This window comes from Lissotriton helveticus, chromosome 7 (genome assembly GCF_964261635.1).
Source record: "Lissotriton helveticus chromosome 7, aLisHel1.1, whole genome shotgun sequence".
Lineage (NCBI taxonomy): Eukaryota > Metazoa > Chordata > Amphibia > Caudata > Salamandridae > Lissotriton > Lissotriton helveticus.
The window spans coordinates 1,494,421,813-1,494,448,652 of record NC_136068.1 but is presented as its reverse complement, the minus strand read 5'-3'; the positions used below and the strand labels follow the sequence as shown (position 1 = coordinate 1,494,448,652).

The 26,840-nt window shown below is 44.7% G+C and overlaps 1 long non-coding RNA gene across 1 annotated transcript in view; it reads right to left on the bottom strand.

Annotated features, from left to right (window-relative positions):
• Nucleotides 1–23,262: 23,262 nt before the first annotated feature.
• Nucleotides 23,263–26,840, bottom strand: part of LOC144770417 (uncharacterized) — a 177,593-nt gene continuing 174,015 nt past the window's right edge. Inside the window, exon 4 of the long non-coding RNA XR_013598885.1 lies at nt 23,263–23,609. This is a non-coding gene — a long non-coding RNA (uncharacterized LOC144770417). The remainder of the gene's footprint in view (nt 23,610–26,840) is intronic.

Below are 26,840 nucleotides of genomic sequence, written 5' to 3'. Positions count from 1 at the left end.
GTTTGGGCTGGACTGTTCTAATTGGGTGCAGTATCAAGACTGATTTGCATATGGCTGGGTCCAAACTGGAATGGCATGGTGAGCAAAGAAACAATGGATTTAGGCCCAGATCTCTGTACTGGGGTGAATGTATGATATTGTTCTGGATTCTGTCCACCAGTTGTTCTTTTTGCTATATTATGATTGAGCAGCTAGCTGGCTGGCATGAATATGAAGGAGCCTTTGTGGGTTTCCTTGAGTCTAGATTCTCCTGAAGAGTCCCTTTCTCTTCTGAGCCCTGCTTAACACATGTGTACAGGAGATGCCCTGTATTCATGTCCTCAATGTTTGAGACAAAAAATAATCATGGATTTCTGAACAATGAGAGTAAAAGCATTAAGGCTACATGTTGTTCCTGCTTATATTTCACATGCTTTACATAAACCTGTATTCCCTATGCGTGTTTGCGTTTTCCTGAATTAAACCTCAAATAAACATATCCATTCTTTTAATTAAATAATGTTATAAGCTGTAACTGGTCAGTGAAATGCTAAACGTGCTAAAAATTGGTATGTTTTGCTATTTCTAGCCACACCCCTGACTCCGCCCACTGATTCAATCTTCGGTTATTCCCGCCCCCTGATTCTCCACCCACAGTTCCCCTACTTTTGTTTTCCCACTTCGACCACTGTGAGTAACCTGTGGTTGGAGGCAAGGGCGCAAAAAAGCCGAATTGCACAAGGTCTTTGTCGAAAGCCCCGTGCCAAGGTGTACTGCAGGCTTTCATGTTACACCACTGTCCACTCACGGTTGGAGGGGCGGCCAAGGGGATGCCAGAAGTTGGTTTTCTACAGGACGTTCCGGCCGGGCAGCTTTGTTCCCAGGACTGCAAGAAGGATGGTTTTAAAGGCGCGTCCCGCCCCGCCCGTGCAGACATACATCTCGGTACTGGTGAGGGACGGTATGCATCCTGTGCTCAAGGGCAATAAAGGGGCTGGAGGCTATCAGCACTTTCTGGGATTCTTTCACTTTCAAAGCTGCTTCCCGCAGCTCCTCTCCCCATCTAGTGCTCGTTTTCCCTCGTGTGTGAGCTCTGCTTAGACCAGCGCTGCTGCAGATAATAAATGGGGGGGGAAAATCTCAAAGCCAACCTGCTTATTACTGATATCAAATATGCTACGCACATTATCTTCTTAAATCAGTTCAGAAATGCGCCTATGTGCTTGAGGCCATAAAAATTATACGAAAGTGAGCAGAAGAAGAAAACAGTGACAGAAAATGACTGTGCTTACATGGGGGCTCGCATTTCTATAAATACCAGGACAGCTTTGGAAAAATTGCGCCACATTCAATCTGCACTTAGCTTCAGTCTTGTTGTGCTCTTAACTGCAAATTAATACTTTATACATCATCTTCAAATACATTGAAAATGGCTGCATGTGAGGATGTACGTGTCTACAATTTCAGAAGGTCCCAGAAAGTAATCCAGGAATTAAATACAACGGAACAGAGCGAATTACTGCTCAAGTTAAACACGTTTTATTTATAATTAGTAAAAATGTGCATCTGGTAAAGAACAACAAAATCCTTTATTATACCCCGCTCTCCAGCATAGACCTACAGGCTACCATCGGGCTTCCATCACCAAGATCACGGCTCTACCTCAACGAGGTCTGTGATCCTCTGGTAAACGGGGTTCCTTTCCAGAGAAGCACACTGTGCAGGCTGGAGGACTGAGCACCCACCGCCCTATACCACCCACTGCAAGGTGTGCCACTGGACCACCCACACCAAGGTGTGCCACCTGACTACCCACTGGAAGGTGCAGCACCTGACAACCCACAGCAAGGTGTGTCACCTAACCACCCACGTTAAGTTTCAAGAAACAAAGGTCCTAAGCATATAAAAAATAAAAAACACAATGCACTATAGACCACAATAGGCTCTATATGTTTCTCTTTTCCTTGTCCAGCCGGACAGGAAATTTTATTAGTTTGAATAAATCAGAATCTTATTTTAAATGCAATTAAACAACAATAATTTGTTGCAGGAAAGCACACTCCTGTGCTGTACCGTGGGAAACAAGAAAGAAGAATAAGACGATAGGAAAGGGTGTTTCAGGCAAAAGAAAAGAGCAAACAGGGTACTGTTTTTGAGTCAAGAATTTAACGTGCACAAAGAAGACCCTTTGAAGTCTTCGGCATCGCCCAGACGAGCGGATCGTGGATTCCACACGACCGCCTCCCAACAACGGCCAGCGAGCCCCGGCGGAATCTAGAGTCAAGGCGGCTTAAAGGGTCATCTAACCCTTTTGAACATTAGGATTCCTAACCTGACTTGAACGACGAAGCGAACTACAAATTTAAAACCGTACTTGAAGTGCCTTGACTGCTCCATAGATGAGCCCAAGAACTTACCGAGTGCCTTCTGCAATGAAAGGGAAGCATTGAACTCCCTGGCATCCCCGCGCCCCGTGGCTCAACCCATTCCCAGTTGCCCTAATTTATTTCTCAAAAGGCTAATCCTAATGATTAATCCAGGCAAACAATTCATTAAGTCCTGATGATGATCCCCTGATAATTAGAGCACGGGGTCGAAACGTCGACTCCTTTGAGTGGACATATAGTGAATTCAATGTGTACCTGTATTTGTATGTACCACTCCAGGACAATACTGTTAAATTCTTGACTCAAAAACAGTACCCTGTTTGCTCTTTTCTTTTGCCTGAAACACCCTTTCCTATCGTCTTATTCTTCTTTCTTGTTTCCCACGGTACAGCACAGGAGTGTGCTTTCCTGCAACAAATTATTGTTGTTTAATTGCATTTAAAATAAGATTCTGATTTATTCAAACTAATAAAATTTCCTGTCCGGCTGGACAAGGAAAAGAGAAACATATAGAGCCTATTGTGGTCTATAGTGCATTGTGTTTTTTTTATTTTTTATATGCTTAGGACCTTTGTTTCTTGAAACTTAACTGATACCCATGGTCCATAGCTACCCGCTGGGTCCCCTTGTCTCTCTAAACTAACCTAACCACCCACTGCAAAGTGCACCACCCACAGCAAAGTACACCATCTGACCACCCACTGAAAGGTGTGCCACCTGACCACCCACAGCAAAGTGCACATCGCCATTAAAGTAGCAGCGGCTTGAAACACAACGAAAGTTGACGCCACAAATGCCAGGGTCAGCACCATACTCGCAAGCTCTACAGCACACTTACAAACACGCTCTCACTCATGCTCATTTTAAACTCACTTACTCACACTCTTTTTCACTTCCATTCTCACACTGATTCAGTGCAATGCACTATCACTTTCACTCACTTGCCCTCATTCTCAGTCTCACTAGTTCTAAGTCACAATAGCAGTCACTCACTCCTGTCTCTCACTCACTTTCAAACACACATCTGCATGCACACAACGTTTGACAGATTATTTTTGCACTTCAATGTAGCTGCCTTCCCTGGTTCACTCCAGCTCCTCTCTTGCTAGCGGTGAAAGAGTTCTAAAGCCAGGCACATAGCTTTCTCCACATAGGCCTGCGCGAAGCCTTTATGCAGGTACTGGGACGCATCCTGCACCTGCATGCGTCACTCTGGGTCGATGAAGCCACTCATAAGGAGTGCTCCTTTTTAGTGCAAAAATAATAATGGTGATACTGATTACGACTAAGCATGAGCGCAAAATCCGCTCCGATCGCGGATTTTGCGGATTTTCGGTGAATCCGCGATCCGCGAACTCTCGCGGATTTACCGAAAATCCGCAATCCGCGATCGGAGCGGATTTTGCGGTCAAAAGTTCAAGCGAGCCTAATTAACGATGGCGCCGGCAAGCTGCCAGCGCCATCCTGCAATAGTTACTTAATTAGCTTCAACAGGAAGCTCTAATAGATAAGATACAGCAGGGGCTCGAGCGCCTGCTTTATTTTAACAGTTGGAGCTTCCTGTTGAAGCTAATTAAGTAACTATTGCAGGATGGCGCTGGCAGCTTGCCGGCGCCATCGTAAATTATTTCAACGGTGGTGTCTTCTTGAATAAATATGAAGGGCAGGGTTCATTCGGGCACGACGGTCCTGGCACAAAAAAATAAACCTCAACAGGAAACACTTGCAGATATCAATAAAGCATGTGCCCTAGTTGAAGCTTAAATTCAGTGACTCATTCATCAGCCCAAAAATTAATCTGCTGCTCTGATCGGTCTCTGCCCTTTTATACACACAAGAGGCATGCTCGCATGGACGCCCCGTCCGTTTGGCCCCGCCCACACACTCGAGGTGTGCACCGTCTTCCCGCCATTTACCCACTATGATGGACATTTCACTCAAGGGACCCCTGCGCACTTCGGCGCGATTGCATAGTAACACACACTTGGTCGCTGGAACTAGTTGAAGCGCAAATGCAGTGACTCATTAATCAACCCAAAAAAAATCGTGAGCGTTGGGAGGCTGGGCAGATGTGCCTTCTTCCCAAATATATCATCGAAAATCCGCTGTGATGCTGCTCTGATCGGTCTCTGACCTTTTAGACACACAAGAGGCATGTGCGCTCGCGTGGAAGCCCCGTCCGTTTGGCCCCGCCCACACACTCGATGAAGCCCCGCCCCCAAATCCGCAAATCCGCTAAATCCGCGGATTTTGCGGATCCACGATCCGTGGATCCGCTAAATCCGCGAATCGTGGATCCGCAAAATCCGCCCATGCTTAATTACGACAGACAAAACTCAATGTTCCATTTTCTCAGAGCAGGTCTCAGTACCAAAAGCTACTGAAAGCAGCAGCTGGCATAAATAAGGGTTTGGGGCCAGGCACTCTGTTGTGGGAAAAAAACAATGGATTGGGATGCAGCCAAAGTGATTGCCAGTGGATGAGATTAATAATTCAAGCATTCCAACCATCGTTGTGTCCCAATTACTTAAAGGAAGACATCAGGAAGTACTCCCGAAGTCGGGCTTACACCCCCCACCCGCCCGCCCACCGATAAAAAAATGGTGGGGAGCAACTGCCAACTGCCGATTAGGTCAAGGGAGCCACAGGACAAAAAAGTTTGGGAACCACTGACTTATGCCCTCACCATGAACTGGTAATTACCCCACATATTACATCACTCATAACATTTTATATGACATCATTGATAATATCACTGCAACATTTGCTGTAAAAGTATTGATGAGAAAACTGTGCATGGCGGGGGACTTATTATAGTTCCCTTAGGTCAGATCTTGGTCTGCAGATTGTGCTTTTGTGATTTGGTGTAAATCCATTCAGTGGTTTTTAGGAAATTAAGGGTAAAAAATAACTGTATACCTGGACGGTTGGGTCCGCGAGAGGCTCGAGAGACTCTTGCGGGAGCAACAATTTAAAAATGTAATGCTCTGATTGGCCCAGGGAGCTATATTTCCCTTGGACCATCTTGCTCCAGCTGGAGTCAGACTCCTGCTGGAGCGAGTACTATATTTGGCTGCCGGCAACATGAGAAAAATGTTGCTGGCAGCCATTGCAGGACTTGGGGACTTACAGGTCCTCAAGTCAAAAAAGAAAACGAGTACAGGGGGCAAGGTAGGGATACCCCAAACCCATGAGGGGACCCTGAGGGACCACCCGGGCCGAAAACAAAAAAGATGCAGCAACAAATGCCTCAATCTAGTGGGACTCCTGCAAATCAAAAATAAAATGGCGGCCGGCCCGCATTTATTAAATTTATGCCCTGGGGAGTCCACCCCCGGGGCGGTATTCATAAACAGGAGGAGTCATTAAGTGCCTCAGAGTCAAACATTTGTTTAGATGGGGATATGAGGCTGCAAGGCCCCCCTCCTCGAGCCTCCAGTGGCCCTGGGGAGCCCCCTTCTGGGCTGAAGCTAGTTTATATAGGCCAGGGGACCACTCGGCCCCCCTCCCCATAGCCCCAGGGAGCCCACCCCAGGAACAAAGTTAGTTCATATGGGGTGGGTGGGGCCATGGAGCCCCTCCTCCCCGAGCCTCTACTGGCTCCTGGGAGCCAAACACTGGGCTGAAGTTTGACAAAATGGGGAGGGGTCATATGGCCCCTCTCCCCAAACCGCTAAAGGCCCTGGAGAGACCACCCCTAGGGCTGAAATTACCTAAAATTAGGAGGGGGTCACGCAGCCCCCCTCCCCGAGCCATTAATAGCCCAGGGCTCATATGTTATGTCCCGGGGAGCCCATCCCCAGGACACAATGGCTTATCTGCCCGCACTGGCAAGGACAGGGAAACCTGTGTTTGTTCCCACTTAGCTGAACTATTTTTGAATCTTCTTCCAGGTGGGAGCAAACACCATGTTTGGTTCCAGTCGGTGGGAGCCTTAAAAATGCTCCCGCTCGCTGGGAGCAGACTTTTGATAGAAATTTTGCTCATGCCCAGAGGGAGCAGCATTAGTAGCTACTTCCTGAGGAAGGGAGCGATGCTGGCTCCTGCTGCATGCGGCAACCCAACTGGGGCCGCAAGTGCCTCGTAGTTCCCCTCGGGCTGGCCAATTAGTATATGATGGGTGCCCTGGGTGGACACCAGTACACCCACCTTTTAGAAATTCATCCCGACGTCCCTCTCACCATTTTAAGTAATTTCGACCCTGGAGGCGCGCCCCACAGGGCTTTTAGAGGCACGGGGAGGGGGTCACGTGGCCCCCTCCTCATTTTGAAAATGTCTACATATACACTAAGTAAGAGGACCCTGGGAATTGCAGTCTCCGGGGCCGGGCTCCCTCCCCTTTAAATTTAGCAATGGGCCTGAGGGATGAAGTCAAAGATGTAATTTGCGATGTCATTAGTGATGTCATAAATGGTGTCATAGAACATGTCATGAGTGATGTAATATGTGAGGTCATAAGCAGTGCATGGCGGGGGCAATGTATAGTTAGATCTTCTATCTATACCCTGTAAATGTCTGTGTTTTTTGTAGTTCAAAACGTTAATGTTGTCACTGAAAAATTCACCTATTACGTGATGTTTTTTTCAGTGAATATATAATATATAATACATACACAATAAAACCATAAAAAATATAAACAATTCAATAACAAAAATCCACTTTGTACAATAGTAGGAAAAGCATTGGACTTTAGAAGGGTATGATTTACTATTCCCACTCCAGTCTGTGCTACAGTAGGGAAGGTGCTGGACTAAGTTCAGAGGGGTTAAATTTACTATTCCCACTCCAGTCTGAACAACAGTAGGGAAAGGGTAGGACTTCAGAGGGGTAAGATTTACTATTTCTATTCAAGTCTGTGCTACAGTAGGGAAGGTTTTAGACTTCGGAGAGGTAAGATGTACTATTCCTTCTCCTGTTTGTGCTGCAGTAGGGAAATTGTTGGACTTTGGAAGAGTTAACTCAGCACTTAATTTGATAAGGTGGTTTCCCGTGTTCGACACCAGCACTTCACTGTCAAGTCCGGCACTTATGGCAGTCTGCCACACAGTGGCGCTGTTTGTCTGAATTAGTAAATGAGCACAACAAGAGTTTCTTAATAATTCAATATACATTAAAAAGGACTAATATCTGCCGCCCAAATATTTCTTATAGCTTTGGGGGGCTGGAAAAGTTTGGACTGTCACACTTCTACGAGTGGGATGGTTAGTTGTTGTGTCTGTACTGTCATTGGCAGCGCTTGCAGGGGTAATGTGTGGAGAAAGCTGCAGTGGCCTCCTAACTAGGGCCTTAGCACTTATGTTTTAACAAATTAAGGCTGGTACTTTACTATTTTCACTCCAGTCTGTGCAACAGTATGGAAAGTAGTTCACTTAAAACACATTATATATTTGAATAACCCTAATAATTTATACGAAAATGTAAAACTCTTAATAAAAAACAATATTAATTTCCATAAAAATATTTATTTAAACATAAAAACAATTAAACAATGTACATAATTAATAAACCATGTAAGAATTAATTGTCAATTAAAAATGATTAATATTGATGTATTACTTAATTAACTTCGCACCCTATACCCCTACATACATAGCAGCCCACACCTAAAATATAACTAAAACAAATAGGTATAACACAATTCACATAATTAATAATCAATTACATTATTAATTAACAATGAATAAATAACTGTTAATGAGTTATTACTTAATACACTGGCCACGCTATCCCCCTACAAACCCAGCAGACCACACCAAAAATAAATAATTATTACACAATATACATAATTATTAATTAATTCAAATATTAATAAAAAATATTAACTAATTATATTTAATTATTACTCATTTAACTTCCCAATCTATACCTAAATAAAACTAACATAAATCAATATAACATAATGTACAAAATTAATATGAATCACATACTTACTTTAAAATGATTAATTCTTAATTAATTATTACTTAACTAACTTTCCACCCTATCCCCCTACAAACCCAACAACCCACTTAGACACTATAAGTTTCTAATAGTAACAATTATACAAACAATAACACATAAAATGAATATATAAACTAAAACACATTAACATAATCAACAAAAGATATTTTCTACAACTATATTATTGGAAACAATATTAAAAACAATGTTCGTATCAACGATATTACTAATCAATTTGAATTATATTCTTGACAGCGATATTTCTGCATCGCAATATTTTTGTATCACAATTTTTTTTCATTATATTTCTGTCCCTTTATGTTAAACACTATATTTTGTCCAAATTGCGCATGCTGGCAGGGTAGATAAGGCACTGTTTGTCATCTCTTCCTTGGCAGATATTCTTTGGGGTTCCCTGTCATAGGTACCTCTGGGTCAGGGACAGATTCCCCATCACTCAAACCTCTTCTGGATTTTGCCTTCTCTGAGGTATTTCACTGATGGTTCAGCCTTTCCAGTTTCCGTTGATAGAGTCAATTATGTAGTGTCCATCATGTCCCATGGGTAGCTCTGCCTCCTCCTTCCCAATTCTTACGTACCCTGGAAACCTGTTTGCTATCCAGTTACACAGCTTGAATAGACATGTTATGTTATGGAATATTTGTATAGCGCCTATCACCGCCGGTCTCTAAGCGCTTAACAGAAGAACATAACACACTAGTGCCCATAGAACCTACAGCTGTTCCACCGCCTAAACTGTCATGAAAGCCTTTCTAAAAAGATGAGTTTTTAGTTTCTTTCTGAAGGATAGAAGCTGTGATTCCTCCTTCAAGGTGGGCGGAAGCTCATTCCACAGTTGTGGGAGAAGCACAGACAGGGCCCTGCCTCCTTTAGTTTTTAGTTTGAACCTAGGTTGAGTCAGATTAGAGGTTGTTCCTGAGCGCAAGGATCTTCCGGGAACATATCTCTTCAGACGTTGTTTGATGTACTCTGGGGCATTCCCAAAGAGTGCCTTATGGGCCACACAGAGACACTTAAACTGGACTCGAAATTTCATTGGGAGCCAGTGTAGCTTCTGAAGCAGGGGGGTTGCGCGCGAGTTTCTAGGCAAAGAGTGGATCAGCCTGGCTGCATCGTTCTGTATTACCTGCAGCTTCCTCAACAACTTCTGTGACAGGCCAAGATATAAGGCATTGCCATAGTCAAGTCTCGAAATGACTGTGGCGGATACGATCGATTGCAGGGTGGAGGCAGATAAGATGGGAACTAACTTTCGTAGCTGCCTCAACACACCTATGCAAGATCCGACGACAGCGGAAACTTGAGGGACCATTGAAAGATCCGCGCCGATCCTTAGCCCTAAGCTTTTTACTACAGCACCAGGAGACGGGGTGGTTCCCAACTCAGGGGGCCAGTACAGATTACTCCAGGGATCCTCTTTGTTGCTGATCACCAGCACCTCTGTTTTGTCAGCATTCACTTTCAGCAGATTGTTAGTCATCCAGTTGACCGTGAAGCTGAGCAGATTCCTCACTGATTCCTGGGCCTCTTTGGTGTCATCCAGCCGGACTAATAGCTGGGTATCATCTGCGTAATTAAACATTTCGCAGTTCATCCGCATAAGCTCCTCCACTAATGGTTGTAGATAGATATTAAAAAGCAGGGGGGATAAAGCCGAGCCCTGGGGCACCCCCCAGGTCACCTCACTAATCCCAGACAGTTGGTGTCCTAGCTGCACTCTCTGGGTTCGACCTGACAGGAAGGATTCTAGCCACTTCAGCACCTGGCCTGTGATCCCCAATTTCGCGATATGGTCCAGCAAGATGGTGTGGCTGACCGTATCGAAAGCCGCCGATAAGTCTAAGAGATTCAGGGCGCATGGCTGTTTGTTATCTGCCCTGACATTGTTTAGTCATATTTACCAAATGCACATTCTCATTCTGTTTTGCAGGTTTTTTCACAACACATTTTATTGATTTTTCATTTTGACATTACAACCTGCCAACCTGACCTATCAAATCATGCTGTGCAGGAACAATCCATTGCCCATTCCCAGCAACACAATGACAATTTACATCAACCAATTCCACAATCCCACCTACGATCAACATGTCAAATATTTCTTCAGTAAGGACACCCATTCAATGCAGAGGACAAGGGGCCACATAAACCACCATTTTATTATCACATTTCAGTATCAATGATAGAATCTGCCGTAGGGACTGGGGCCAAAACTATGACTCTATGAGTCGTCCACCACTGCCATATTTTGGATGTTTTTGCGGGCACCACCTCCTAGCTCGATAGACCCCTATATCCATACCCATACAATGATCCATTCCATTCTTCCAGGTACCAACTGTGGGCAGTAAAATATTGTTCCACTGCCTTGTAATATCTTGTTTCACCAGCATTAAGCCTGTTTTGAGTGAAATGGGATCTCCCAGGACAGGACCCATTCCAGACATGTCACCACCCCTTGCCAAAACCCTGAGAGTGCTGTGCAATCCCACACCGTGTGTAGAAAGGTGCCCTTGTCCACCCCCTATCTTAGGCACACCGGTGAAGCAAAGACACCCATGCGCCACAGGCGATGTCGGGGAAAGTAAGCTCTAAGTAAGAATTTTAATTGGATAAGACGAAGTCTGGATTGTATTGCCGCCTCACGTGGTGCCATCAGAGCCTCGGCCCAATCATCAAGTGTGGGTATATCCCCCAGCTTTGTTTGTCTTAGAGTTGAGACTGTAGTCGCACTATGCGTTAATAATGTCTGGTAAATCTGAATGATTTTATGTGTATGCAAGTCACCCGACAGTAATCTTACCTCCAAAGGATTAAATTCCAGTGGCGGCTCCTCTGCTATGGTGGAGGAGCGTCCCCCCACTGCTTTTGAGCAGTGTAAAGGAAAGGAAATATAAAATGATAATAATTTTGAGTTATTATCATTTTATGCTTCCTTTGCGGGTGGGCGGGGCTGCTCTGCTCACAGAGCAGGGCTGGGGAGGAGTGGTTTGCCCACTCCTAAGTGCGCAATGACTGTTTGGTCAGCCCTCTCGGGCTGCCCGAATCAGTCATGTGCACTTTCCCCATTGCCCATGCAGGCTGCATTACAGCCTGCATAGAGAACATGCCCAGACCCGATTTGGGTGGTGTCTGTGCTGTTCGGATGCCGCCAGCTGCCCAGGCAGATGGGCGTCCATTATCTCCCTTTTATCAACCGGCAGAGGTGTCACTCCCTTTCTCTTGCTGGGCCGTCCCATTAACGTATGCCTATTGAGCTGGGGGGAGGGGGGGGGCTGGAGCAAATGTGGCCTCACTTGTTTTCAGGTGTGTTTTACCAGTGTGAACTAATCCGTGCATTTTTAAAAAAATCTAAATAAAGTTAAGAAAACATGCCTCTGTCAAAGAAGCCACCCCCCTTATTTTTTTAGAAAACTTCGCCAAAGCAGTGTTTTGCGTGAAGGAAATATGCAAAAGTGGGCCACTTTTTCTTTGCGTGCCTGGGCCGATTTTTTATCCCAATCCAACCCTGCTTCCTGTCCCACGAGAGAAGCAGGAGCAAGGAGCAGGGACGCGGCGGTGGGACCCAGCAGCAAAGTAAGTGTCTCATTTAAAAAAAACATTTTTTACTTTTTCTTCGTGCCCCCCTGCGCCTGCCTCCACCTCACCACCCTCTAGTCATGCCGGCTGTCACTGTTGAAATCCGGTAGGTCATAGAGGCCACAAAAGTGGGGAGGTAGAGCGTGGCGCAGCTGGAAATATTTATGAAATTGGTGTCTATGTAGCTGAAAGTCTGCCTGTAATTCTTGGAAGGACTTAAGGACTGAGTCTCGCATAACATCTCCTATCGTTGAGATACCTATTGCATCCCACTGCCGAAACCCCAATAGAGATGTCACCTGGCCTAAGATGCTCCCTCCCCACAACTGTTCTTCTGAGTCAGTCGGGCTCACCAACCCATCTGCATGAGTGACCGCCACCATAAACAGAGCACTATTTGTGTTGCAGAGGTAATATGACTCCCTATCCTCCCCGGTAAAGGAGGTCTAGGAGCGAAACGTCCCCAATTGCCCACCGCTCCTTCGCATATGCCGGATCTGCCTGTTGCACATACCACCACTCATTTATGAGCAGGAGATGAGACGCAACATAATAGGAGTAGACATCTGGGGCTGTGATGCCCCCACTGAAGGTGGACTGGAAGCATGTCCTGAGAGCAATACATACCTCCTCTCCGCCCCAGATGAACTATGTGAGAGCTGCGTTGATTTGTTTAAACAATGTTAGAGGGATAGTGAAGGTGTAATTTTGTAGTTGGTTTAGGATCCACACCATGGAGACCATTTTAAATATCATGGAGTGGCCCAGCAAGGAGAGATTTATGAACAAAGAATTGCCGGCCCTGCGGTTTTAATAGCTATTTTGATTAAAGCAACAAACCAAAATCTTTGTTATGATTTGTATGGTCTTATTTATTTAAACCATTTACTTTTTATATAAATCTCATTAATTTCAAGCATTGATTGTATGAGAAAAACACTACGTGCATACAATATATACAAAAAACATTTAGTTCAAAAACATTTAACAAAAAATTTGACAAAAGGACATATAACAAAATAACATCCAATCATTTAGTGTACATAAACATATGAATGCAATAATACGAGAAGCGTCAATCGTTATGTTGTATTTAGCAAAAAACTTAATTAAAAGAATAAAGCTATTTGCAGTAAGGAAAAAGAGAGACAAAATGAATTGTAGCAAATACAAATTTTTCAAATGTCGGATTAATAACCAGATCACTTAAATCCTTTCTGCTAATGCCGACGCGTTTCGAACTTGCTCGAGCATTTGGCAAGTTCTCATCAGGGCTTTCTCGTTTTAATTATCTGTATTTTCGAGTTGGCAGCAGGTTTCCAGATTTTCAAGGGATCTTATTCAGTCAATTGTTGTTGTTTTTCTTAAAATCAGTAGTCTGGACCTTTGCTTGGTGTATATTCAAATCAGCCGTGCGTAGGACAAAAGTCTAATCCCCCACCCGCCAGCCGGCGGTGGACACGTCGTTTTGCGCCTTATTGTTCACGCTCAGATTATTTCCGTGCAGCTCCCCCGTTGCTCTGACCTGCAGTCTGTTTAAGTTCGATTTTTGATCCTAGGTTTTCTTAATGTTGAGGAATAACTCGCTCCCAAGTGCACTCCAAACCAATTCCAGCAAGGAGAGAGGCAGGGGGCGGCCATACTTTTATTTCATCTCTTACCCGGGATAGAATCGGATCGACATTGTGGGCCCAAGACGTGGTGGGGTCTTGGGTCTCAGGCAATATAAATCCCCAGATACTTGAAGCCGGAGATCACTAAAGTCAATCAACAACCCAGGCTCTGTCACTGGCCGTTTCCCTCATGAAAAATACTATGTATTTTGTCACATTCATGTGCTATTCCAAGGTCTCCACGCAGAATTTGCAGCAAGCGAACGACAGAAGATCGGGGATTGGTAAGGAAGAATATTGCATCATCGGCAGAGCGACTCTATCCGACAGCTGCAGTGACCACTCAAACCCCCTCACTAGCGGGTCTAAGCGATCCCACGCTGCCAGGGGCTCTATCGCCAGGGCAAATAACAGCAGGGATAACAGGCATCCCTGTTTTGTGCCCCTGCTTACCTCAAAGGGGTCCGAAGGTGCTCCACCGACCCTGGCCGAGGCTGTCAGTCCGGTATACAAGAGTCAGACATAATTAAGGAAGAATGGGCTGAAGTTGATGCTCTGAAGCAGAGCAAATAGATATTGTCAGTTGATGGAATGAAAAGCTTTGTCCATGTCAGCCAGGAGCACCGCTGCCAGCTTCTCCAGTGGATCCACCATTGCCAGAGCATTGTAAACACACTGGATGTTGTGATGTGTGGATCTCTGGGGCATAAAACCGGTCTGGTCTAAATAAACAAGATCCGGCATATGCTTCAACATTCTATTGGCCAAAATCTTTATCTCAATATTGAGGAGAGAAATCGACCGATAGGATGAATTTGCATCCGTTGGGCGTCCTGGTTTCAGACACACCACGATCTCCGCATGTCGCCCATCTCGAGGGAGTATGGCGCTGTCCAATGACCCCCAGCAGAGCACTGCCCAGTTGGGGCATAAAAAGCTTCAAAAAATCACTCTGTAAACCATTGGGTCCAGGATCCCGCTCTGTGTGCAATTCAGTCAAAGCCGATGCTAGCTCCTCTATTGTGCTTTTTTCTTGGAGTTGTGCATGGGCAGCAGCTGGCAAGGTGCACGGCAGAATCTCTTTAAGAAATTCGTATAGTGCCTTGTAAAATTCGGCAAAGCAGCATGCAGCTAGATTTATCACCCCATTGAGATATTCAGTGCTGAGTGGCCTGCCAAGCAGTCTTCACCTCGTGTAAAAGATGCTGTTTATAGTGCTGTTATGTCATGTTAAGCTGCAATCTTGCCGCCTCATTACTTGGACTCAAGCTGTCCCTCTCCAATTTGTCATCTGTGATTCAAGGTCCACCCGCTCCTGAGCTCTATGTCTATGATCCCCCACGCAAAAGCTTATGTCAACCCCTCTGATAGCCTCCCACAGTACTACTTTCATAGGGACAGTGGGCACATTTATTTTAAAGTATTCTTTAATTGTGCCCTTAAAGGTCACCCTATAAGACCGATTCTGGAGTAGACATGGTGACATTCGCCATCGAAATCTGGGACGGTTTGCGCCAGTGTGAAACTCCATTGACATGGGGGAGTGATCTGAGAGCCCCCGTGGGTGGATGTAGGGTGATGACACCCTATGTAGATATGTGGCAGGAATGACAAGTAGTCTAATCTGGAGAAGGACCCATAAACAGACTAATAATATGTATAGCTGCTCTCAACAGGATGGTGAGCCCTCCATGTATCCACCCAACGTAAGGTAGTCACGAGAGTGGACAGCCTGGAATCATGAGGGGTGTCCCGCCCGCTCCGAGTGCACCATCTATCCGCCCCAGGGTTAATAACGTCATTCCAATCCCCCCCACCAGGCAGGGACAGCAAGGCAGATCGCCCCACATACGGATGAAACATCCGATGAAGGTTGCTCCTACTGGAGGGGGCATAAATGCTGCACCTCATGCAGTTCACCCACCACAATCACGTAATGAACGTAGGCATCTGACCATATTTTCTGAGCAGAAAAGGTACCCTGCGGTGTATCAGGATGCCCGTACCTCGGGAGCCCATTGTGAACCCTGAATGGAATATCTGTGTGTAGCCATAACAAGCAAGGCATGGAGTCTTAGACCTCAGAAGATGAGTCTCTTCTAGCAAAAGAAATTCCACCCCTATACGTTTCGCCTGGCGGAGGACTGCTCCCCGTTTGATTTTATCAAGGAGCCCCCTGACATTTCATGTAAGGATCCGGAACAGATCTCCCCCATATCCCCAGAGGCGGAGCTAGTCATGAGTGTCTGTGACAAATGTGTATCGTAGGGAAATGTGTGTCTGATTGAACCTGAGCAACGGGACTGCATCAACACGTGGTAAAACCTCACTTAATATCAACCATGCACCCCCTTGTCCCCAACGCCATACTTCAATGAACAAGAAGTACCTGTTGCAGTTTGCGCTACCTCCGAGCCCACCAATGGATTCCACTATCCCAACACCCAAAAAACAGTCTCTAGAAGGGCTCCTGGTTATGTCTCTCTAGAGTGGCAGTCATATAAAGGCACCCATAGAACCTAAGCCCAGGATGTGTTACTGATCAAACCCCACAGTAGTGTGCCTTGGGGATAAAGAAGCACATCATGCACATATACTGTACAGAGGAAGAGAGAAGGCACTCAATCTCATTGTGACAGGGATTATAGTCAATATCACTATAGCAATTAAATATAGAAACCCAGCACAGCAGTCTCACGTGACACAGCAACATCATGGCATTATCAACATTCATCATGAGCATGTGAACTTCTCCAGAACGATCGTGATCTGTTGTGGTGCCTGCAGGTGAACTTCTTGGGACGGTTGAGCCGATCACTTTGTGATGAGTCAGAGTCTATTCTGGGCGGAATCTGAGGTTTAATCACCACAGATTCATCCATCCATTGGAAGGCAGCCACTAGAGTATCCAAAAACAATGTTTTGGGAGTTGTAGACCACCCGCAACCGAGCCATATGCAGTAGCATGTATTGGATCTTGAGGTTCCGTAACTTTTGTTTAGCCACCAGAAAGGAATGTTGTTGTTGCTGGACCATCCTGCTGCAATCCGGGAAAATCATGATATGGGCTGATTCAAATACAATTTTCTCTTAGCTTTGTGCATATTTCAGAATAACGTCCCTGTCTAGGTAGGTAAGAAGTTTTGCGATGATGGGTCTAGGCCTCGCGCCAGGTGTTTTTTTCTCACCAGGACCAGATGTGCTCTTTCAATCACAAACCAAGATGACAGAAACTCCAGTGGGACCATCGATTTCAACCCCTGCGTCAGGAATTTTTCCATTGATGTGCCCTCACTGCCATCTGGGAAACCCACAAATCGCGAGTTGTTTCGTTATGCACAACCCTCCGTGTCTTTGCCCTATGTTGACAGTTCCCTGATTGTGGCCATTAAGGGGGCCACCTTCTGTTGTAACCCCAGATACTCTTGTTTCTGCTTCCGTGATGTGGTCCACCGCCTTCCGCTGATCCTGGTGTAACAGTGTTTCATCGGAGCCCACCGCCACAATCCTAGCCTCCAACGCCTCCCAGGACTGAGTAATGGCCACCAGCAGCATAGCGTTGTCGGGACACTGCAATGGGGAATTGCACTCGTGAATTGGTCCATAGGTGCTCTGAATCAGTGTGAGTCTACCGCTATGTGGCCCCCACACCACTGCGAGCGGTCACTGTCTAGCTCCATGCTCCCTCACCCTGATATGTCCATAGCCTTCAACAGAAGGTATCAGTAGAGGCGGGGGGAATGGTGAGGGGAAAGGAGGCCACCAAGACCAAAACCTTATATCTGTTGGGAGCCCACCCGGTGTGCCCAGGAAGCCACAAAATCCAAAGAGAGGAAGGAAGGGGGGCCAACAGCTACTGGCCACACCAGTATGTCTCTAATCGGTGGGCAGCACTGCCCAATCACTGGCACAGTGGGCCAGCCCGTCGCCCATATCTATAACGGGTACTGCAGCCGATCGGCAGATTCCCGAAGCGGGCCCGGACAACTTACTGCCTCATTGCGGGCCCCGGGCCACGAAAATCCACGGACCTCCGGGACACTGCCTCACTGCCACAATGTGTGTCTCCCTCCTTCTGCCACCAGGGGCTGGGCGGCCAGACCACAGGGCCTGGCCTGGCTCACAAAGACATCTCTGCGGCATGCGCCGTCCACTCCTGGGGCAACGAAGCACCAGTGACCCCACTCACCTCAGGCCCGAGGGACGGCAATATCCCCACCCAAGTGGACTGCGAGCGCCACAATGGTGCCACACACCAGGACAGCCCAGGGCACTGAACCAGGCTGCTTGTCTGTCCTTCACCCATGCGATGGTCCACATCGCCGGGACCACCTCCAGCCACTACCAGCCCAGCCTCGGACACCTGGTAGGTGGATCCATCTTCCTAGTCGACGTGGTAGGCAGGATGATGGACGGATTACCGGGCGGCTGCCGGGAGCTCAGTTAGAGCCAGGCCACGCTTCCCACTTTGCAGATTTGCAGAGGTTTTTTAAAGCCTGATATTAATTTTAACATCAGGGTTTAGTCCTCGTTCTACTCACCTTACACAAATGTATTGTACCAGAATAAGATTCCCTGCTTAGCCATGCTTGTGGTCCCAAAATGGATAAACAGTTCCGAGTGTTTGACTGACAGTTTTGCATTTATTTTTTCAGGAATATTGGCAACTGGGGATGTTTCAAAACCCAAGAAATACCTTCTTTAACGTAAGCAGTGTCCACATTTATCAACATTCAGTATGAAAGGTTATATTTCCAGACTTCAACGCATATTAGATACAAATCTTGCAGTGACCTTACCTTAACCCTGAAAAATAAAGTATTTCCTAATTTCAAGCAAAATGGCTCAGTTTAACATGGAATACAGGATAGCCATGGCTATCTGCTTGAAAGTGGGGCACATTGGTCTTTGGTAGATTTTAACCTTTTGTGTTGTGTCAAACCAGACAAAGTCAATATTAGTCATCCTCACGGTCTATGATTATTTCTGCATTTTATTTTCTGGTATCTGTCTCAATTTCTTTGTCCTTACAAATGTGTTTACCAAACTATCCTTCGTCCTAGCATATCCATTTTAAGCAAAACCATCCTGCCCATGAATGTCAGTTTAGTGACTGTTTCACTGACTGACTGACTGACAACATTCATAAAGCACACATTACTTGTGTGGGTCTTTTGGTACAAAGTTTCAGCAGGTTACTAAATGTATTTATTTATTTATGTATTTATTTAGTTAGTTAATGATTTTCTAGAGATTTGCTTTGCTGAATTGGCATCACTCTGCTTTACATGAAACATAAAAACATAGCAACTTGTAATGGAGGGTACGCTTTATTTGTTATATCAAGACATGGGACAAATGTATTCATTATAAATAGAACTTCTGGTTTTAGGTTAAAACATGATAACATTGATAAACCACCGAAGGGAATATGTGTGTTTCCGTAGAAACCAGCCAACACCAGATCTTGCTGCACTATTACTGCTTCCGTGCTCACTGGTGTCAAAGCAGCATAAGTGCGGCTTCTCCCTACAAGCCCTTTTCTGTGATGGATGTTTTCGCTAGACCATCTTTGCACATGGTGAGCCACTCAATATGGCCTTTTTACCATACCCAGGACACTGGGCTCCAGGTACCCAGTCCCACTCTTGTTTTGGGAGCTTGACTCGCCTCATGTGGCTTCTGCTCTGTACACTGCACATTGCTGTGCAGTGGCTAGCAGGTTTACAGATCAACTGTTAGCAGTGTCACAGTCCAGGGCAAGAGCCACCACCATGATGCCATCCTGAGAGTGGCACAAAGCTTTAGTTTCTGAGGTCTCAGGTATCCAGATTGCAGTAACACAGATGACTGTGTTGAAGAATGCCTTAAGAATTAGTGTCCTCCCTTAAAGCTCTGTGTCCAGCACTTGTAAAATCAGTATTATAAGTAGGTTTTCCTGTTTTCAGTTTCAATTTTTGGTAAATTCTGGTGGTGTTTTTTCAGTGTTTTCCAGTGATTTCAATATCTCAAAAAAACAGTGCCTTTCAGTGGTAACTCATATTTGCGCCATAAAAAACAACTGAAACAGTGTTTTACCGGTGTTTATGGAACGCTTTGCTTTAATATTGAGGTCTCAGGTATCCAGATTGCAGTAACAAAGATGACTGTGTTGAAGAATGCCTTATGAATTAGTGTCCTCCCTTAAAGCTCTGTGTCCAGCACTTGTGTAATCAGTATTATGGCAATGATCTGAAAAGCATGCGCATAGGAGCCACGCATCCCTTTACACAGTCGTGCATCAAGGACCATATCATGAAGAAGGGATCCAAGCAGCGGTTCAGCTGAAACTTTGCTTCCTACAGTGTGTACATTGGCTCAGAAAATCTGTGAGTTAGTAAATCACCTGTAGACGATGCTGTCTAACAATAGTGCAGTGTTTCTAGTTTGTGATATGGACAGCACACTTGGAGCAAAAACAGGCGCACTGGTCCATTCTGAGCCTGCATATTGAAGTCGAATGTGCTCATGATTCAGCCCCAGGATCAAAGTTTCAGCTCTCATTTCTACTGCCCCCGTGTCAAAATGAAATCTGAAACTGACAGTGCCAATGCAAGGCCTGACATTACGCAAAATCAACTTTACAAACCACGGAGATGGTATTGAATGGAAACATGCTGAGCTGTGCTTGCTCTTTCCCCTAAAATGGAAAATTCTGTAGAATAGTGAACGCTGAAAGGAACACAAAGTTAATGCACACATTGCAGAAGGAGCACAGTCCCTGCACGGCCCTCCAATAAACAATGGCACACTTGCTTTGCAAAATGAATGTGTAGCAGAAGACGCTCTGGATTTCAAACCAACACCTAACCCCAAAGGCATGGCATAGCAACCTAATATAAACTTCATTCACTGTGTGAAATGCACAGGCATAGGGCACAAGGCATCCTCCAGGTCAAGAAGGTGTCCTAGCTTGGCAGTACCTTAATACAGCAGGAGAGGTTGCTGATTACAAGAACCTTTCCAAAATGACACAGCACACTGGAGAGGCCCTGCCTTCTGGTCTGCGGCTCGGCCCAGACGAGCACGCTGCCACCGACGAGCCAAAGCCGCTCGCTAGTAAGGTCTGTTTGACGGTGTTAAAGGAGGATGTACTGCTGCCTCTTAAAGAATGTCCTGCCTCTGCCTTTTTAGGTTTCGCCTAAGTGAAAGCTGCGCACTGCACAGCTTTTCACGCAGGTGAAAACCTAATGAGAACAGTAGAGTGGCTTGGGAATCCGCCCTCTGTTCCATTGGCTAGCTCCATAAATGGAGATTTTTAAGTGAATGAATATAGACCAAATGAAACTATATTTATTTAGGAAATGTCCAGCCGGACAATTTATTATCTTGATGAAAATAATCAAACAAGCAATAAAATACAGAGTGTGATAAAAGTGGGACACCAGCCGATGTCAGACTAACACACTAAGGGAACACAAACAGAAGGGAAAAGTAGTAGGCAATATCAGGTCATCTGAATATCATAAATCATAAAACAGATAATCCACAATATACACATATGCATGAAAGATTTGTGTCAGCTATGCATTTAGTGCATTTAGGTCGACGACGTTTCGAACCATACAAAATATCGGTTCATCCTCAGGACAGAGAATAGTTGCCTAAAGAGTTAACAGTTTTACCCACTGCACGGGAATCAATATCCCATACAATAACAGGAAAAATAAGGAGAACAAGGAAGACATAAAAGGATAAAACATGTCAGTAAAACTGACCCTTATCACAACTGCGTATACAGTGCAAGACTCAACCCATGCCAAGGTGTCGGCGGCAACGGAGTGTGATGCATGCTGGATGCAAGCAGTGTGCTGCAAGTGATGGGAGTGAAGTGGGTGGCGCGACGTCCCAATAGGAACTCAGACTGATGGGTTTAATTTAAAAGGGGGGAGGAGGTGAAGCGGATCGCTAGTGTGCGAATATGCAGGTGATCTATGTCATGAAATGTGACCCAGGTGAAGGACTCTAAAGGAGTGTGCTGATAAGAAACGGTGCGGGATAAGTCTAAATGCACCTTGGTAAAAAATGGCTTACCGGTGGGATGAGGCTGAAAGGAGTTCAGCACAAAACTCAGTATAGAGCAATAATCTGGGGAAGGGGGAATTGAAATTAGATCAGTGAAAACGAAAAACTGGCCATGGAGTTAGTTGCCGTAATAATGGGGGAGAAACCTTACCAATGGGTGGGTCCAAGGCTAGTATTGAATTAATCTGTGAGGAAAGAGAAAAAGTAAGCTAGGGTTTCGATAATTGCGTACAAAGTGAAAAGCAAGCGCTTGGGCTTACCAGCGGGAAAATGCCCACGTTGGAAATTCTGTGGGGAAGGAAAATAAAGATGGAACATTAATGCCGAAGTGTGCGGAAGGATCGTGTCAGTAGTCTCGATCCTGCCACGGCTCAGCGTAGGCTTACCTGACAGTATGAAACGCAGGTCCACAATGGGGTTCCTTGCGAACGTGAGGATTCTACACGTCTTGCACTCAGCAAGGTGTAATCACAATAAGAATGTCAGTCGCGATCACGTGGAGGCTAGGGACCAATGGGAACAGGGCCGAAAGTGTCGTCCATTTTGGGTTGGGCACAACTTGTGAGAGGCTGATGTAGAAGGGGTGAATGTGGCGGCCATCTTGAGTATATTGGGGCCAAAGGGTCCGCACTGTAGAGTAGAGCATACAAATGCATAATCGCTCTAAGAATCAACAAGTGCATTTCGTAATACCAACATTGTCCAGACACATATTTACAAGGTCAAGCAACTTTCAGGCACTGTAAAAATTCGCAAAAATAAATAAATTTTTAGACATGAAAATACGTTTTACAGTGAAGGAAGAAATTAGCAGTGGAGAGTTAAATTAAGTCGAAATACACCAGTCAGAGTCATGTACTCCTGTGAAAAAGTCAGTAAACCAGTTACACCAAAGGACATAAAAAAGTTCCATTAAACAGGGTATCGCTGAGGCCTAGATCAAGGAGGTCCAATCCTCGGTGCGATTCAGGCCAGTGTGCAGACTCTGTGTCTTCAGTATCCAACGTAGTTCCTCCTTGTTTAATAACTGCTGCAAGTTACCTCCACGGCTGGGGAGTCTAATCACAGAAATAATAGACCATTTGAAGTCCATTTCAGTGTGAGACAGTTCGGTAAAATGATGCACAAGGGGAGCATTGGGAGTCCTGCAGCGTATTCTGCTCCTATGTTGGCACATTCTTGTCCGTGCCTTCTGGGTTGTCTGCCCTATATAGATCATAGAACAAGGACAAACAATGGCATAGATGGCATTTGTACTGTTACAATTAGAAAATTCCTTACGCGTATACTTGATATCATTGTGCGTGAATTCCTTGCCTTCTATAGTACTATCACACATAGAACAGTTGCCGCACTTCACATGCCCAGTAAGTCTCGGGAAACCCCAGAGTGTTTAGTCAAAGGGAAATCCCTGGGTGTGCACTATAGCAACTGCGTGTTGTATTGCTATATGGGTTCTAACTGCTCATCCAACCATTCATTCCAGCTATATCAAGGGCAAAATTCTTAGGGAAGGGAGCATTAGATGAAGAGTTCCACACTAAAAAGTGAACGTTCACAATCTCTTTATTTTATTATAAAATTAAAAGCTCCAAAGTTCAGTTAAAAATCCAAAGAAAATTCTTTGAACAAGTACAATAAAATTTGAACAAATAATTAATAACAGTTCATTACACACAAACACAGTATCACAATCAATAAAAGTATGCAACACAGAAGAAAAATAATCATCACTAGTACAGTACATAAGCAAATAAATCCTTTTCACAAACCCCCTAACACTGTGGCCTTCAAATTCTCCTGCCACTACTCATATAGATCCACTGGCCCTTGCTTTGATAGTGGTGGTATAGTAGACAGTATCAAAAATACATGAGTATCTGCTACTCCCTTGGCCTTTTTTTGTATTTTGGTAACAATTGCGTCGACGCGTTTCGGTGTTCTATTACTTGATGTCGTAACACCTTCATCAGAACAATGCCGTCTCTTTGGGGTCACCGGCTTCTAGATATATATTTAAAAATCTCTGTGGGGATATATAGAGAAAGAAACAATATCACTCCTCTGGGCACATATTATAACATACCTAATATCCAGCATCTTGTTTATTGTCCCCAGATCAATCAATCACAACTTGGCCACACTCTCGTGTTATTTGGGATTTTATGCGGGCTATCCCTCCCGTTTAGTCTAATCACAGTTTCAATAAAATATTTTTCATCAGGTACCTTAGTAGTCAGATAGATACATTCTCATTCTATTTGGGCACATATTATTTCAGACAGGGTTCATATTTCCACTCTCCTATTTACCCTGTGAGGTATCCCTCCTGTTTGGTCTAATCACAGTTTCAATCAAGTATTTTTCATCAGGTACATTGGTAGTCGGATAGATACATTTTCATGCTATTTGAGCCCATATTATTTCGGACAGGGTTTATATTCCCACTCTCCTATTTACCATGTAAGATACGGGTAGCGCTTACTATATGCAACTTTGCCCTCCGTTTCTTTTTAGTGTGGAAGCAGAAGGGGGCATATACTCGTATTTATTATGCCACTCATCCATCTGTCATCCTTAGCTACCACCTCTCATGAAATCACTCTTACCCCATTGGTCTTGTAGCCTTCCCCCGGGAAAAAGCATCCATCCGGGAACCTTCTCCTGACGAAACCTGTAGGTATTTTGATGTACCTATGGGGTGACAGTTTAATTTTATTGGTTTCTCATGACTACTATGTTTAAGACCATGGGGTCATTGATCCGTTCCTATATTTACCTAGGGGGTGATGCCACTTATCCGGGTAAACAAGTCCTTTTCCTGTGCAATGATCAGGTGGGTTTGGATCCCTTCTTTATATCGGATTCCTTTAAAAATTTGGCGGATATCTGTGCAGGCAAATATGTCATAGTTAGCCGTTATCCCTCTATAGCTAACCGCCTATTTTGTATAGTCGAATCCCCTTGCTTCTTACCTTTGTGTCAATTAAAACGTTCTCATGAACGGGCATATATGGATTTTTATCTCTCGCTTGGGAACTGGATATGTCCTGTAAGCAAGGAAGGATTATATAAATTTTTGGTCTTTCAGAGTTTTCAATTGGGTTCATTTCTGTCTAGTTTTATTTATGGGTTCTAATGAGAGTACCTCTTTTTCAGGTATGGACTTTTGATCTTCTTTCCACGATAAATGTCCCTCTTTAAAGGAGTAACCCTTCTAACTAGGCTCGCCCGCACTATATTTTCCCATCTCCCTCCGTTTGATTTGAGCAGGATGACTGACTGTCTGTTTTGCCACACTTCTTGTTGCTCGAGCTGACTTAGTGGATAGTGTTTCTCTAAAGGGCAATGGGATCGTGTCCTGGACACCGTTTATTTCCCGTAGTTATTCTCCTATTACGTTTGTGGAGACTAAGGTCTCCAGGGTATTTCCCGATTTTATCATAATTATTTAAAGGCCTCCCCTGCCCCTTCGGTCGACCTGCGAGGACCCTAATTCAAAGCCTCCCGCTTCTGCTCACCTGCTTAAGAGTCTGTCAGCGCCTCTGCCGCGTTCTTCTCCCTCTGTACCCATACGCTGTGGGCGTGATGTTTATATAATGCGGTCATCTTCGCAATTGCGCTCAGCTGTGACTCGCGCATGCCTAGTTCCGTTTGTTATTGGCCTCTATTCTCGGCGCCATCTTAGCGTGGTGTTTGATTCTATTGGCATTAATGGAGTCCGATATAGTGTACCCCCCTCAGACTTCCAGTACTCGCCCATTTTAACATTATTTTATGTTTTTGTAGACGTTTGATACTACTGTATGGTCCTCGTTTCTTCAGGAGAATTTTTATGTTCCTTTTAAAGGATTATAGAAAACGGGCTTATGTAGCCTCTAGGATTCCATTAAAGTCTAAGTTAACTAATGCAGGTCATAGTCGGCCTTTCATTTTGTAATATTTATTATATGCTCTAGTATAAGTTTGTTTATCGTTGCTCCATTATTCAGTGATTCAGTGATAAACCCCAGAGTGTGTCAATTGTGGCCATTTGTTCGGGAGCAGGTAATGCTGCGCGCACCAAATGGTCTCTCAGATTCTTCGACTTCTTGACGGCAAGCAAGGGTTTGTCTAGTTGGAGTTGGCCTGCATTCAACACTGGCCAGTGTTTCTTGATACTTTTAGTAAGAGAATTGGATAACCCCAAGTACACCACAGGGTTCAGCTATATCAGTACTGGCTGCTCCAGGCAGTGGATGGCACTAGGTATTGATATTGCCTCAGAAGAACTTAAGAAGTTGGAACTGGAAATTCTAGATATAGAAAAACAAATTAATGACAAGTGTCCTGTACCTGATTGTAAAAAACTATTGGATGATATAGCTAAAACTGTAGGCAATTTTTACAGAATTGAGAGGAATAAAAAAACAACCAAAGTAAAAAAAGATATTAAAAACTTTTCACAAGAAAGGGCGTATCCTTATTTAGCAACAGATTTTTACACCAACAGAGCATATAGCGGTCCTCAAAATTATAATCAAAGACCTTGTGGCCGCTACAACAAACGCCAGACATTGGTTGGCTTTTCAGATACTTCAGCTGAATCATCTGACAGCTCTGACCAAGGCGGAGCACCTGGCCCCTCCAATAGACCTCCTTTTGTATCCCGAGGCCAAGCCGATCCACCCAAGAGAGGGAAACTCAAGCCAACACAACGGGGTCCTTACCCACCAGGCGAATGCAGCACCAGACGCCAGCATTACCAATGGTAGATCTACAGCTCTCAACTTCTACTAATAACATGCCTACCCCCAATGACTTAACTAATTCCAACCTTTTGCCTATTTTTAATCTCACACATCATTCTCTTTCCAACAGCGAATTGTCGCTACTCAGTAAGGGCCTTTCTTTTGTCCCGACTGTACGTCTGAATTATTTGGATGTCCAGACTGAACTACTACGGTTCTTCAGAAAACTGAGATTACATGCCTTTTTCCTACTCCATCCTAAGCCTTTACCAGTATCTAATACTCCGTTTCGACCACCTTCCACTTTTTCACCCATTGGCAGTATGGTGCCTCCAGAAATTTTAACATTTGAAAAACTTGTCTTGCAGGACCTCTCCATTTTGGAGAAACGCCATTCTTTCATCCCCTATAACATATCGTTGGATGAGAAAAGAGCGTTACTTAGCCTTAAATCAAACTCTGAACTTATTATTAAGTCTGCAGACAAAGGCGGGGGAATTGTTTTGCAAAGTCTTGATACATATAAA